This window comes from Paramisgurnus dabryanus, chromosome 14, assembly GCF_030506205.2.
Source record: "Paramisgurnus dabryanus chromosome 14, PD_genome_1.1, whole genome shotgun sequence".
In the NCBI taxonomy this organism is placed as follows: domain Eukaryota; kingdom Metazoa; phylum Chordata; class Actinopteri; order Cypriniformes; family Cobitidae; genus Paramisgurnus; species Paramisgurnus dabryanus.
Window position 1 is genome coordinate 21,390,929 of NC_133350.1, and position 15,851 is coordinate 21,406,779.

The window sequence follows — 15,851 nt, forward strand, 5'->3', positions numbered from 1 at the left end:
AAGTAGTACAAGGATGTAAATGTTTGGTTAGTGCATTGCAAGCCTATGGCTCGGTTGAATATGTTTTTCTTGCGATTAATTAATAATATGATAATAGTAATCCACTGAAAAAATGATTCATTCAATTTACTCAATTTTTTAAGGTGCGTGGTTGCAATCAATTTATTTAAGCTACCTTTAAACAAAAAAATTAGAACGGCAAAACAAATAAAAAAATTGTTTAAATAAATTGATTGCAACCACTTACCTTAAAGGCGTTCTATGCATTTTAGGCGTTTTTGTCAAACAGCGACCCCTAGAGTCGCTGGAGAATACTTGCAACTGTCGTAATTTCCCACCCCCACTCTGTACACCTCCGAAGATAATGACCAGGTAATGTTTCACAATTTCATACAAATATTAGGCTCTTGCATAGTCTACTAAACTACTGATGATGGTTATAGGATAATATGAAGTTTATTCCAAGTGTAGAGTAGGCATATAATAATAAAGTAGCCTATACCGCGTTTGCTGGATTATAATGTTTTTACATGATTGCAGCTAAATCACAAGTAAACAGTCTATAGTCTATGTCTACTGTATAATTTCATTTGTGTTCTTTTATTGTAATGTAAACATTACAAAATGCCATGACAAAGTTAATTGTGTACGTTGCATTATTTCATATTGGTCGTTATAATGTCACTATACATGATTATTGCTATTTATCATAATAGTTTGCAAATTGTACATGTTTACACTATTTACAACCGCTTATTTATGTCCTGATAATTATGTGAGATATTGACAACTGTTGTCATGATAATCGCATGACATACTACAAGCAAGAGCAACAACATACAACATAGACCGCAAACAAAGTTTACAAATAAGAGATTTACTTACTAGTCCATCAACAAGATCGCCAGATCAGCATCCCTGTTCCATACAGTGCGGTCTTTTAGCTCACGCCAACGAGTTAAAGCCTGACCGAGTGGGACTCTTGTCCGGTTCCTAACGCGGTCATATTCTCTTTTCCTTTTCCTACTCCCTTCCGAACGCGCTTTCTTAACTTTTAAATCGTTTAGCATCACGTCTCAAATTCGCACGTGCATTTGTTGTTATAGGCTTGATCGACTTCATGCGGAGCTGCAAGAACCGATAGCCGGCTGACGTCAAAGTGCCATGTCGGATCATTCTCACGGTACTTTGACTTCATGTGGCGGTCGGTTCTTGCAGCGCCGCACGAAGTCGAACAAGCCTAACGTGTGTGACGTCGTTGCCGTAAAGCAAGTCGTGATTTTCGCGAGATTTGTCAGGGGCGGTTCTCTCAAGCTTGCATTGTTGGTATTGCTAGCGGCGTCCTCCCCGAGTTTCAACAGGAGGATGATTCGCCCTACTATGACGTTGTTTACCACCGAAATAACTGCATGGTGTGTCTTTTAAAAAAATTTAGTAAATTGAATTAAACTTTTCAGTGTACTATTTATGATAATTGATTTTTTTTATTATTTACTTGCAGATGAACTTCTTGGGTAACTAGCTATAAATATATAAGATTGTGGTGTGATATTTTAGCCTAATACAAATTAAAGGATAAATGGTATTTTTTGACTGTTCAAATACTTTTTCATGTTATTGGTTTATGTGTGGAGACAAGTATACACGTATGTAGGGCTGGAACAACAGGTCAACCTTATTGATTACATAAATAGCTCAACGCATTAGACAATGTATCCTTTCCAAGTCATTTAAAGTTTTTTTTGTCCTAACCAGCGGCGATTGCAATATGTGGCATGCTACAAGTGATACACTGTTAGAATTTTTTATATTTATTTTAATAGTTGCCATTTAATACAGCCGTGAGAAAGCGCTATGTGCTGCACCTGTATTTTCTGTATGCTATTGTTTACATTAGCTGAATAACTCTTAATGTGTTACGTTAACATGTACAGACACCTATTTAGCCTGTTGTTCTGTGTGCTATTGTTTAGTTGAATAACTTGCCATTCCAGATTAATTGTCTGTTCTTGGGCTTGGATTTTGTGAAATTATTTTCTAAATAAATGCGACTTTTGCGACTTGTATATGTTTTTTCTTTTCATGCATTTTTTGACTTATGAGACTTATACTCAGGAGCGACTTCTAGTCCGGAGAATACGGTATGTAGTTTCTGCAGAAATGTGGAATGTGAGTACTATGAATCCATCTTAGCATTACCTAAAAAGACTTAAGAAGATTTTGGCTCAACCAGTTGTGTGAATTTGGGAAAATTTTAGGAAACCTATTCAGAAACCTATTTAGAAACATTTATTTTTTATTGTATGGCTCATTGTTTGGCTTAAGGTCAGAAGTCAAACACGATCAAACAAGAGATAAGTTATCAAAAGCCTAAAGCAGAATAAATCATCTACATTTCTACACTGGATTTTTCTACCCTGCATTTTCATATTGTGTCGAACTTGGCAATCTACTACAAAACATTTGGTGGCTGTCAGTCAAATGAATTATTCCAAAATCGTTTTTAACCAGTCTTGGCCCTCCCCATGTTCTCAGATCAGACCGTTCTTTGGCCCAACATCGTATCGACACCTGCTACTTCGCTTTGCAAATTCAGGCCAATAATCTGAACTAATTGGAACGTATGTCTCTTTGAAAAACAGATAGATACAGCAGGTGCAATAGCACAAAGACGTCTCAGAGACCCAGGAGACATGGACTCAGAGCTGGTTGCATGAAGGAAGTAGTTTCCACCCTTTAGAATATCTCAGTTCGAGCTTAACCTTTGTAGACAAGAGACCACTGAAACCCGCCATAAGCTGTAGCTAAAAAGCCACGTCAATATGCGCGTTTCAATTCTCGCCTGTGGAAACAAACACACACGTGTTGCAGAAAAGACATTTATTCCAGACCTAGGTTTAATCTGTGCTGGCAAAACTGCCGTGAATGATTTGTTGTTTTAACTCATAGGCTTGATTTAGCTGCTGGTATGTGCCAGGGCAAGTTTTCAGCTTGGGACTGTATTTCAGACATAATGACTATGTGACAGCAAGTTTTGTTGAAGATGAAGCATAAATCGTTCACCATAAAATCAGTTTTACTTTGTTTCTTTATATTAGGTGAAACAATAAACAACAACAAACAAAGGATAGATGCTGAACCGATGAAGCTGATTGTAATTTATTTGATTGATTTTATATTTTGTCTTTGATGAAAGTAAACCTCATAACACTTTTGGCACTTGTTCGTAATTTATTCATCATCAATAAAGCTGTTTTTAAGAATCATTAAAAGTTTTTAAATAAATTAAAACTTTTCCTATTACGCCACTGATGTTTTTGCGATTCTATAAATAATTTTTTTATGATTTTTACAAAAGTTTAATTCTTTCCAGAAAATTTTCTTCTTTAAATATATATACATACAATATAGCAAATGAAAGAACAGACCCTTTGCTTTAAAAAAGTTTTTATCCTATCTTCATTTGTTCTCTTTTTATCACCCATCATATATGGAGAGGTTTCTTCAAAAAGACAAACATTTTGAGCAAAAAGCTGAGATAATTGCATTTTTGAAAAAGACTTTTGTTAGAGATCAGATTCAGAACAATGATCAAAACATACACAGTTTTACTGTTTTGGGATAAGTTGATGTTTCAGTGTTTTATAAGTTGGGTAAAAGCATCACCTAGTGAATAATAGCCGAAATACAGATTGCGGTAAAAACCTGTCATTGGCAGGGAAGTGGTTTCTCTTAACTCTTTCACCGCCAGCGTTTTTAAAAAAGTTGCCAGCCAGCGCCAGCGTTTTTCATGATTTTCACCAAAGTTTAATGCCTTCCAGAAAATGTTCTTCTTTAAATATATAAACATACAATATACCAAATGAAATAACAGAACCTCTGCTTTCAAAAAAAAAAAAAACGTTTAATCCTACCTTCAGTGGTTCTTTTGTAATCAGCTTTTGAATATGGGTAGGTTTCGGCAAAAACACCACATTTTGAGCAAAAAGCAGAGATAATTTCATTTTTGTGACGGACTTTTCATAGAGATCCCATTCAGAGCGATCTTTAAAACAGACACGGACATGCAACTGCTTGCCATTGGGCAATACTTCCGGGTTTAAAAAGTTGCGGAATTGCAGAAAGACGGAAAATCTCGTCATTGGCGGGGAAGCGTTTTCTCTTAGTCGACGAGATATCTCGTCAATGGCGGGAAAGAGTTAATTGTCGAGATAACTTGTCAATGGCGGGAAAGAGTTAAGAAGCTTCAAAAACGATCTTCACAAACCCAATGGGTGACGTCACGGACACTACACCCATATTTTTTACAGTCTATGGTTAAGAAGCTTGTGGCCTCTTAACATAAACAAACAATGACACATATAGTTAAAAATCTGTAAACAATGTAGGATGAAACGATCTGAACATGCTGTTCATCAGTGTTAGATGATTGTAATAAAACTTGTTTCACCTGTATATGTTGCAGGGGTAGGTGTGTCCTGAAATGTGTGTTTTAATCAACATAATAATGCTGACAAACAGACAGATTATAGTGAAACTCGCTTATTGTTTCCTCATAAACAATTTCATTATTGGGAAAATTGTTATGAAGCTTTGCAAGTGGAGAATGCAGGAAGACCGACTCTTATTTCCAATATTTCATGACTTTGAATCGCTGTTGAGTTTTTTTGTCATTATTTATACTTGCATAGTAACAGTGTAAGTTTATCATCACTGAACAATCTCTTAGCTCATGATAAATGTGTCTGAAGAGGTTAAAGCAGTTTTCACTGAGGGGAAATTGAATTGGATTTATACTTCTGCTTGTCACCCAGTAAAGAAAAAGAATAAAAATCCATCTAAAGCTAGTAGTTTACTCCACAAACAAATGCATTCATTGACCTCAGATGAGTTGGTTATATTTGGGTCACAAATTCAGAACAAATTCTCCTTTATTGACCTTTTTTTAATGTTATTGCAGGTGCTGAGACACTTGGGTTGGATCCTTAAAAAGCGTTTGCCTTGCGGAAATAGGGCTGATAGTGTGGTGAGTATGAATGCACACTGGTGCTAAGATGGCTTCTTTTATACTCCAAGGAGAATGGAAACGCTATATTTAGCAGGGCACTGTTTTTGACATGGAAAAGGTACAGCTGTTTCAGAGAGCGTTTGGAGCAGAAAAATTCAGGACCGGCTGTTCTGTGCTGCCTACTTATAAAGCATTCGCCTCAGTTTTGGCATATTGTTTTTTCACACCTTGTAATGAAATGCCCGGTGACATTTCTTCATGACGGCTTCCTCAATGTGGATTGAGATTCATAGTACTTGTTTACTTAGTAGGGGAAGGCAGTTCAGTGTACTGGGAATGCTGTAAACAGTCTGTGTAAATGTAATATTGATAAACAAAGCAGCACACGAAAATATAGTATAGTAAATATTTCAATTTGAACCACCAGTGTATATATATAGTCTTCTATGTAAAGTATATTGGCCTTTTTCCACATTGGCCTAGCTGATGTTTAATTTTTTCTAAAATGTTGTATTGTTATTTCTAAAACCTGTCCTGAATGGAATTTAACTAAACAGGGCCTGAAGCCTTATTAATAAAGCCTGTTATGGTTTGACTCCCTCAAAGGTCAAGGGTCATAACAATATACAAAATGCATACAGAATAAACTGTATAGTCAACATTAATTATGACTTAATCATAAGCATTTAGCTCATGGTTCTTTATTGTTTTTATCACATTGTAGGCGAAAGTGCGCTCATCTTGTTTCAGTGATCGCTTCAGCAGGACTTGATGGCTGCATAGCTCTTGTGCAGAAGACCTTAAGCAAATACAGAACTGAATGCGATTTGTAAATGTAACAATCTGCTTTTTATAATGGGCCAAAGGTGAACATTTAATTCTGCATTGCCGTTGTGATTTTCGAACAAACAAAAGCTTCTTACAGCAATCACTAACAGCACTCGAATGGGTGAGTCTGTGACAATGAATGAGTCTGTGTACTGCCGCTCTGTTTCTATCCATAGTAACTGATTTTGGCAGGTGGTGGTGATATGATGTAAGTCTTCTGTACAGCCCTGAGAGAGATCATTTTCAAACAGACCTCTAGGCAGCGCCTATCCCACTTGCAGCAGACTAGACGAGAAACAGCTCATCTAGGGTGTTCGTGTTTTAAAAACAGTGCAATTCTCACCCAGCGGTGAGAATCGGGCCAAAGGGGAGATACTTTGTTATGTAGTTCCTCAATCACTGTAGATAACAACCCGCCCTGCTTAACTGGATTTCAACAGACCTTGAACATGTTACTTATTAGCCAATTACCCTATCTGAGTTGCGTTATGGAGAATTTCAGGAAATGGTGTCAGTGCACTTGGTTTACATGCAGGTGAAGAACTGGCATAAATGTGCTAAAACGTATTTGCTATTGATAATTGGTATACTTTTTGAGCTCCAGGGTTGGCGATGATCATTTATTTGCCCACTCTTTTGTCTTGTTATGCTGGTTTGTTTGGATATTATAGATACATATTAATTTGCATAAATTTGTATTTAAAAGTAAGCTTTAAGTGCTTTTCCTCAAATTATCTTTAGATTTTAATTCACGCTATTCTTGAACAATAAGTTTACCTACACATAAAAATTCTGTCAGAATTTACTCACCTTTATGCCATCACTGATGTATATGGCTTCCTTTCTTAAATAACTTATAACCGAAACATAATTTTATCTTCTTACACAGAATACGAAATATTGAATCAACAAAAAGCACTTGCATCCATCAATAAAGTAGTCCAAATAACTCCAGTGAGTTATTAAATATTTTCTAAAGTGCAACGATAGTTTTGAGAACTTAAGTAATATTTTGAGTTTAAGGCCTGGGTATTAGGGCACAATAAATTGAAAATCTTGATCAATATATAAATGAATTCTTTCTAAATGATGCAGATTGGCTATATAGTATTACCCTGTATTTCAGATGCTGCATTCACGTGTTCATGTATTTACATTTATTATAATAATCTAAGATGCTATATCAGTCAAACTTGCTGACACTTTCACAGCGTAAAACCAAACCCTATTTATTCACGAATCAGACCCTTCCTCTTCTTCATTTGCGGCTGCTGTCACTCGTGAAAGTGACAGTGCAACAGTTTTGGTTTCGGAAAACATGCAATTAAATATCTCTGGACGTTTCTTAATTGGAAGGCTGCAGCCTCAGGAGTCCGCATATGCAGGCTTCATACATCAACCCTGGTTTATTTTAGTTAACTGGGCATTACAAGTCAGAAACGTACTACAACAATGACGTAGTATGACATCATTAAGATGTTTAAAAATGCGACCTCCGGAGGCTGCAGCATTTGGATTGAGAAACAGCCTTGCATCACTGCTACAAGTTCCCCATCAGAAAAGGGATTTTTAGCACGGGTGGAACATTGTAACATGCCTGCGTTACACAAAATCAATGTTTTTTGTTGAAAAAAAGAGAGAATTGTGTTAGAGAATTGTGATCTCATTTTCCATGGAGATAAAATGTTCACATTTTAGCAATAATGGTGCAGCCCTACTGGGTATAATTCAATTTCTATGTGTATGCTAGCGTGCATGACGCAAATGTCTTCAATAGAACACGTGTATTGTGAGTGGACCAGCTAATTTTTGTATCCGCAAGTACTATATGCAGAGGTCGGATGTACAGATGTAGAATGCTTTCTAGGAGAGGTATTGCAGTTTGTGGCAATGCGCATGTGTCTCCTTCTGTTGAATAAAGTATACTTTGGCTGCGTCCGAAAACCAAGGCAGCTGACTTGTTGCCTCGCTTCCTCATAAGGCAGTGACTATGTCTTCTTATGCTGCGTTTACACCAACCGCATTTTTAGGCGTCAAAATCGTGTCTACCGCGTCTAGTTTGACACTTGAACAGTTTGAATGCCTTCGCGCATGTAGAGCGAAGTAGACGCGCGGAAAACCCGACAAAGTTAAAATTTTTCAACTCGGGCGTCAGTCACAAATTTTGTCAAACGCAAAATGCACAAAAACCACAACTAGACGCGCAAGTGAGGCAGAAACGTGTCTTTCGCACGGCGCTAAACGCCTCATCTGCGCCACAGGACATCCAGCTGCTTGTCAACGCGTCTTAACATTGACTTAACATTGAAACTTGCGCTTGCCACATCTACCGCGTCTGGTGTAAACGCAGCATAAGGCATCTAAACTGAATTCTGCTTTAAATATAAACAAAGAGTGCCTTTGTATTAACCATAGACTGTAAAAAAAATATGGACGTAGTGTCAGTGATGTCACCCATAGGTTTCTGAAGATCGTTTTTGACTCTAGTGACAGCAGTGGTCAGTCAAAGGGGCGGGGCTTACACGTCATTGTGAAAATGAAAATGTTTTTATTAAAAACCCTCAAATAAAACTTAATTTTGAAGAAACTATGACAGAACAATGAACACATACTAGATTTTTAATGAATTAAATGTTTTGAACAGAAACCTCTAACAGGAAAAGCTGCGTGATGAAGTGAAACTAAAGGGTTAATAAACACAAACCGAAGCTCTTTATATATGACGCACTCTACATAATATTAAGCCTTTATACAACATAAATGTACAACGTGCATCTATCTCCATAAAATGCAAGACTTCAGCTAAGTTTTCAACTAAGTTAGCTTAAAAAAAAGAAAGTTTAACTCCCTTTGTGGATGTGCACCATAAACACCGCGCTTTAAAACATGTCCAGTCAAAGCACAAGCTTCATAACATTAAGCAGCTTTAAGTCTTTTGCTATTATTTAGCGATTAGCTGTGTCGTGTCGTCCCCTTACCTGTTCTCAGTCAAGATGTAATGTTAATGCTCGTATGGCTCTCTGGTATCTCTTAACATTGATGTTTAAATATGAGATGATAACCCATTGAAATTGTGACGGCGCTGTACTTTTGCACCTGACTGACTGTATTTCCGAAAATCAGGGCATCCTTTTAAACCATAATGCCTCATTGATGTGGATCGGTGAGTAATGCGTGGATCGGGGGGTTGACGCGTGCACGGCGGGTGCGCGGAATTATCTGTTCGTTTTTGAATCATGCATGGTAACATTACTGATGTCATACGCCGGTCTGCATAGCTTAACACGACGTCAAACACGCATCTCCAGACCCAGTCTTTACTACCACACGTGCTTGTAATGCTAACCAGACATCCGATGCTGCCATATCCACAATAAATAAATAAATAAACCCACATGATCATCGTTTTCATGATCGATCAACGATGCCACGTTCGAGTACTCGAGCCCATCCCTAATCGGAAGATTGTCCCTTGGTGATAACTAATCACATATTTGAAAACTACAACACTATATATATCCTTATATATAGTATATACCCTTATTTACACTCCTTTTGTGCTGCAGCCATATTTTCGAACTCGACTAATCACATTCCCCGCACGCACACATAGAATTGTGGGACAAGACAATGAAGGTATCTCAGGAGACAGAAAGTAAACCAAGCATTGGATTCTGACGTGCCTTGATGCCTTCATGCCTTTGAATGCCGCCCCTGAAGGCAGCATTTTAGAGATTTTGAATGCAAGGCTGTGCATTCGAATGTGTGGGTATGCAAGTGAACGAGTAACAGGAATGAATATACTTGGGCCTTTATTTAACTAAATTGAAACCAAAAGAAATGCATACAAGAGTGAAATTCAAATATGGCAACACTTCAATAACTTCCAATTTAATTGCTAATTGCTTTTCTTGTGACAAAATATCATATGACATCTAGTCAAACAAAACACACAGAAGACATAAGAATATTTTCATTTTTTTGATGACCTGTCGTTCTCAGGTTTCTTGTTGGTAAAGATGACATGATGCTCGTTCTCAGGTTTCTTGTTGGTAAAGATTACATGATGCAAAAAAAAATGAAGTTGAGCATTAGATTCCTCTGTTTTATCACACTCGTTGGCCTTTGTTTCCTCATCTTTGTTTAAACACGCTTCTGAATGAAGTGATTCATACTACAGTAATTCAGCATAGGGCATGGAGATTCGACTGGCCAGCACACCGTTTACCTCTGTAGCTCCAGGCAGTCAGACCACATTTAGTGTCACTCCTTAACAGTGGTAAATGAGTTCATTAAACATCCCCAGCACGTTTGTGTCTCTGTGCCAGAGCACATGAAAACAGCCCTCAGCATTATTCATGACCTCTTTCTCAAATAGATGGCAGAGCGAGATGCTAAAGACTGGAGAATATTTCTATCTGTGACAGTAGTTACAATAATTAAGAATAAGAGTGCATGCAAAAGTTTTTCTTTTTTGTTAGTAAACACCTTTATCCAATCAACACACATTTGACCAAGATGTGCATTTTCTTGGAATCAAACCCATGACCTTTGAGTTGCTTGTAGCGTGATCTACCAGTTGAGCTACGGGAAAGCTACAACTGTTGCCCAAAGCACGTGGTCCTCCAGGAATCTTGGCAGTTTGGATCTTGTCCTCATGTTACTTCTCATACTTGCCATTCTTGTTGCTCTCTGTCAGGTCCTGGAGCGGAGCAATGTGGCGCCTCCCCCAAGCTGCCTTCCACCTGTGCACCAAAGATAAAAATCATTGATGTGTGTGTGTGTATGAGAGAGGGAGTGCACATTTGCAACAAATGCTGTGAAAAGCCACCTCGGACAGAGATGTGACACCCATGTTCACCTCGAAGCAATGTCACAATATATTTGGATAACCTTCTCTGTCTTTGTAGTAATGCCCTGTAGATTTAAAGCGGAAGTGTGGAGTTTACAGTGTTTTAAAGCAATGTTTAGATTGTGACACTGTGTTATGTGACTTTCAGGGATATTGGCCAACACATTTTCATATCCTAGTTTAAAATGCAGAAGTAGGAAAACTGAATAAACATTAAACAGACTTTAATGTTGACATGGTCCTATTAATGTTCAGATGCATACTATTTTCAGGGACTGGTCAGATGTACTATTGACATACACAATGCATACGCATGCAAAACGTAGGTGCTTTAAACATTGCTGCTTTCTGAATCAAAGTTTGTCCTTTTTAGGGAAGTTGCAAAATGACTTTGATCCAACTTGTAATTTAATGATCCCACTGTGCCAAGGGTTGTGCGCTTTATGGGAGGCAGGCTAGCGGGAAGCATTAACTCTTGCTCAGTTGAATACGTTTGAAAAAAACATCATAGGACAAAGGAGAGCATTTTGGAAAATCTTCATGAAAGATAAGTTATTAAAGGTGCAAAAGAATGCATTGATACAATGTGTTACATTGTTCTCTAATGCCTATAGATGGTTTCATCGGACGCATGTGCGGTGACGCGATTACGCGCCTGGTCGTAACTTTACTTCTGGTTTCAGTTTTTTATGGTCTGACTAGTTGAACTCTTGAACAAAATAACAAAATAAAAACTCGTCGAATGTTTTGGTTTCCTAGGTAATCTATGTGTTGTTTATTTTGTTTGTTATATAAAGAAAACTACTTTGAAATGAGTTTACCGGAAGTTACGTGTTGACCACGAAAGCCACTTGTTTATGTTGTTACTGCTGAAACGTCTATATAGGAGGTATGTGGTTTTGTGCAAAAATGACCCAGAAACGGGGACCCCGTTTTGTATGTGGATTTAAATGGTCTATTATTACCTTATTTGAAAGTGTCATGCTTAATAATGTTGAGCTCTGCTCTGATTGGCTGTTTCTAAGAGCAGCCTATTTCAGTAGCTTTGTATGTGTCCAAACTGACATTATGTTTGAGCCTGTATCAGACAGATTTTGAGGAATAATCAATTATTCGGATATTGAATATGGACTTTTCTGAGTGTTAAGTTATGTAAAATGTAACTGTAAAGTCAATAGTAGAACTAGCATTAGCATATAGCATTAACTTTGCACGTTAACTCATGTCAGCTGTCACAACTTTTATGTGTAATAGCATTGTAATTAATTTAATGTTGGTGCGTGCATCCCGACTCTAATGTTACCGTCGGGGTTATGTTGAGATTGGCCTCTTTTTCAGCGGTCTCTTGCATGCACAAGGTTTACATAAGGCGGAAACTATAGTGTTCAAGGCTTACGATATGTCATAACCATGTACAGAACTCTGTTTATTTATCTATGCCTAGATAAATACAGTTTTATATTCTACAGCATTTCAGATTGTAACAATCTTATATAAGTACTGTAATGTGGGAGACTTAGAGTATCATCTTCTCTAAAATTATACAAACTATTTAGCAATTGCATTTCATGACTGTATGTAAAGTTATTGGCTATATGCATGAGTTTCTGTGGGAAATACATCAACAAAGACAGAAAAGTATATTTGTTAAACCATCTTATGGCACCTTCAAAAGAAGGATTGACAGTGTCTGTGTATGACACAAATAGCTCACCATAACGCTTGTTTATGGCATTATTAATCATTTATGTTATTGAGAAATCTCTAATGGCAGACTGATGTCATCTGCAGGGCAGTGGTTAAAATATTCTCATAAAAGCATTATAGTACAACGCCTACGGCAGACGTGTTTGTTTCTTTACAGCCTATGGAATCTATTGACCCGCTTTTATCACATACCACAAAAGTGGAAGAGCAGGCAGATCCATTTATGCCACTGATGTGTCATATTTCGCCTGCCGTACCATGTTCAGGCAGACGCTGATGGATTCAGGTCTTAAAGTAGGTCAGGTGAGGTGACGCGTTAATCTCGCCCGTCCGGTTTTATTGTATTATTTGCCCTACGGAGGGAAGGTTGCATCATAGATAGTTTAGCCCAGCATCTGTCTTAATCGCTTATGACAGCGCTTGCTAGTGTGAGGCATTCAATAAGCAGCGGTCATTGTTCCTGTCCGATTGATTGGGCTGCTTTGCTTTTAAACTTGACCCGATTGTTAGATGTTGACGTGGTAATTCGAGCCGTATGCTGATTTTTTTAAAGCGACTGGTAGAAGTAATGTTACATAGTTGCCTTGAAAAGAGGAAGAAAATGGCACCATTGTCTTGATTTTATAGAATTTTTGATGCGACTTTGTATGGTTGTGTGTATTTGCCAAAGGCTTTACACTGGAAAAGACAGTAGGTCAGTCAGGAGCAAACTTTATATTTGGTGGAGTTAGGGGACGTGCACACCAAAGCTTTTACGCCTCCGGCCGGTGCATGTTTTCAATTGTTTCCAAAGGAAACTCTGCGTTTTTCAAATAAGCCAGCAGTTAGCGTTTTTTTTTCCGTGCTGAAAGACGCCGCTCTGAGCGCCAGGAGTTGAAAGAGATTCAACTTTGGGTGGAAAGCTCCGCTCGTCAATGTCACTTCTCACACGGCCTTCCAATCACAGTCATTAGATTTAGATGGGTAATGATGTATGAAATTCAGGCATTGGGTATTTAAATTGCGTTTGAGCGCGCGCTCGAGTTTTACTTTCACTTTTGCGATCGTGCGAAGCCGCAGTACAGGAAGCAATCCGTACTGATTTGTCATGAATTTGTTGGGCAAATCCTCCAACTTCGTCCTGTCAGTCATTACTATCATCACGTAAGAAAAACAGAAAAGTGCCTGCCCGAAGGGCTACCAGGGATTTTGAAATTTTGCGAGCCCTGTTAAATATCACAACAACCAACCTACCCACAGCTCAAGTTTCATAGCTACCAAAGTGCCCAGCTAAAGAAAACTTGCGCTCAGCTGAAAAAACAGCAGGCATTCGGCATCCTCCAGGCGTTTTTAGCCGCGTTAAAAAGCTTTGGTGTGTCCCGCCCCTTAGTTTTGTAGTAAAGTCCTACTCGAGTCAAAACCAGAGATCAAGTGTTAAGGCAGAGTAAAGACATAGTCCTCCTACAGGTTTATCTTGACTCGGACTCGGGTTGGGCTGGACTACAACACTGCGTGGAGTAGTTTTTTCAATGAAATACTTTTTATTTGTTGAAAGTGCACAATATATTGAACAGACTGCACTTTCATAAATTGCAGCCTTTTCACGTCAAATAAAATGTGCTGTACATTGTGAATTATTTAGGTTGTGCATTTGCCAGGCACTTTTATTCAACCTATTGTGCATTTAAGCTATACATTTTAGGAGTATGTTTGTTTCCTGGGAATCAAACTCACAACCCTTGCGCTGCTAATGCAGTGCTCTACCAATTGAGCTATAGAAGCATTATGAGAGTAATAATTTACATTATGCACAGTAAAGTGGGAACCAAGCTGTTTGTCTTTCTATAGACGCTTGAAAATCAGGTCAGATGTATTCACCCAGAATTCAGAGCACTCTTGAGAACAATTTAAATGCTTTTGCTTTGGTAATACTTTCTGTTGAATGTAATTGGTGGAAGAGGAGCGCCGACTGTGAAGAGTTTCTTGAGGAATGTGCACCCAACGGTCAGTGTTACACAAGAGCACAGGCTCTCCAGGAGACTCATTGTTCACTGAGGCCCTCAAAGGTTTTAGAGGATCAAGTTCACTGTTGTCAAGGGAGTTGTGTATAAAAAGCTGAAAGTACCAGAGTACCTTATACACACATTCAAAGGTAAAGGCACTCAATCCTTTATAGTTAGATCTGCATATTTAACTGAAAGGAAATGCTATTTTAACATTTACAAAATTTACATAATTTTAACTTTGAGTAAGCCAATGATAACATTCCAAGCAGTTCAAGCAATGTTAACTGACTCTGGAAAGCTTTAAAAACATTACTCTCTTTCTATGATCAGCCCAATATGTCATCTGCCACAAGAAATGTTCTGAATTATGGGTTGGGACCGCATGCGTTGGCTGGTTATTTTTGTTCAGAGTTGCACATTAGATGCAAAGTAAATAGGTTTAAGTAAATTGTTGACAGTGTTTAGGTTGTCCTTAACTTTTGTCTGAGAAGGTTTAGGACAGATTACCATTACAATTATAAATGCAGTCAGTGTTGGACTCATACATTTTTGTTTCGAAGTTTAGACTGTGCTGAACAATACTTTATATATTTAGCCTTGACCACTTCCACATTTAATAGAAGGTGTAAACTTAGTCTTACACATGCAAATGAGCTCACTCAGAAAGAGAGAGATTTGCGTATTATCGTTTGACTGAGCATGTCTTTCTAACAAGAAAATACAAGGCTATATAAAATTAAAAGTTTTTCCTTTGCATTTATGAAAAGCTTCATGTACACACAACAACACTGTTAAAACGATCTGCGTTTACATGGATCCGCGAACATGACTTAATCTGCTGTATTAAGTATGCCAAGCCAGTAGATGGTAATTTTACCTTACCTAAAGAATCACTGCTAGCATGCGCGCATATGCATTTGTCTACAGAGCTATAAATACAAACAATCAAGACAGTGAAAACATTGAGCAGTTTGGTTTAGATAGATAATGAGTTAGGTTTAGTATAACAAGTAGGGCTTCATGTTTATGAAAAAAAAAATTGCAGATTATTCACTTTGATATGGGAATTGAAATTATAGATTTTAAATTGAAGTTTTAAAATGTTTTTTATCTTAATGTGAAGTAGCTGCATGGTAAATTCTAGACGTCCAAAACAAAATAATATAATGTACATCACAAATAATAATGGGAGTTTGTTGTTAGTAAAAAATCCACCATTAAAATCAAGTCAAATTTTAAAATCTCTGATTCACCACTAGGGCTGGGCAAAAAAATTTTTTCCCGATTAATCGTTTTTTTTTAAACGTGGTCGAATTCAAAATTGATTCTCAAAGGCCACAAATCTTTTTTTTATGAAATAACCTGTTCCTATTTGATCAAGGAATGCGACTGTTCTGACTTTTTTCAGCATACATTTTTCATCTTGCATCAAAATTAAATTGTATTTAACATAATTGTATGCATTTGAAAA

The 15,851-nt window shown here is 37.6% G+C and overlaps 1 protein-coding gene across 3 annotated transcripts in view; it reads left to right on the plus strand.

Moving 5' to 3' along the window:
- tbl1xr1a (TBL1X/Y related 1a) overlaps positions 1-15,851 on the plus strand; it is an 87,249-nt gene that overhangs the window by 50,429 nt on the left and 20,969 nt on the right. For 2 of the 3 annotated variants that reach the window (XM_065241547.2, XM_065241549.1), the window contains exon 3: positions 4,961-5,026. The exons of the other annotated variant lie outside the window; for it this stretch is intronic. The gene's annotated coding sequence lies outside the window, so the exon portion shown is untranslated. The remainder of the gene's footprint in view (positions 1-4,960; positions 5,027-15,851) is intronic. 3 annotated transcript variants of the gene reach the window in all.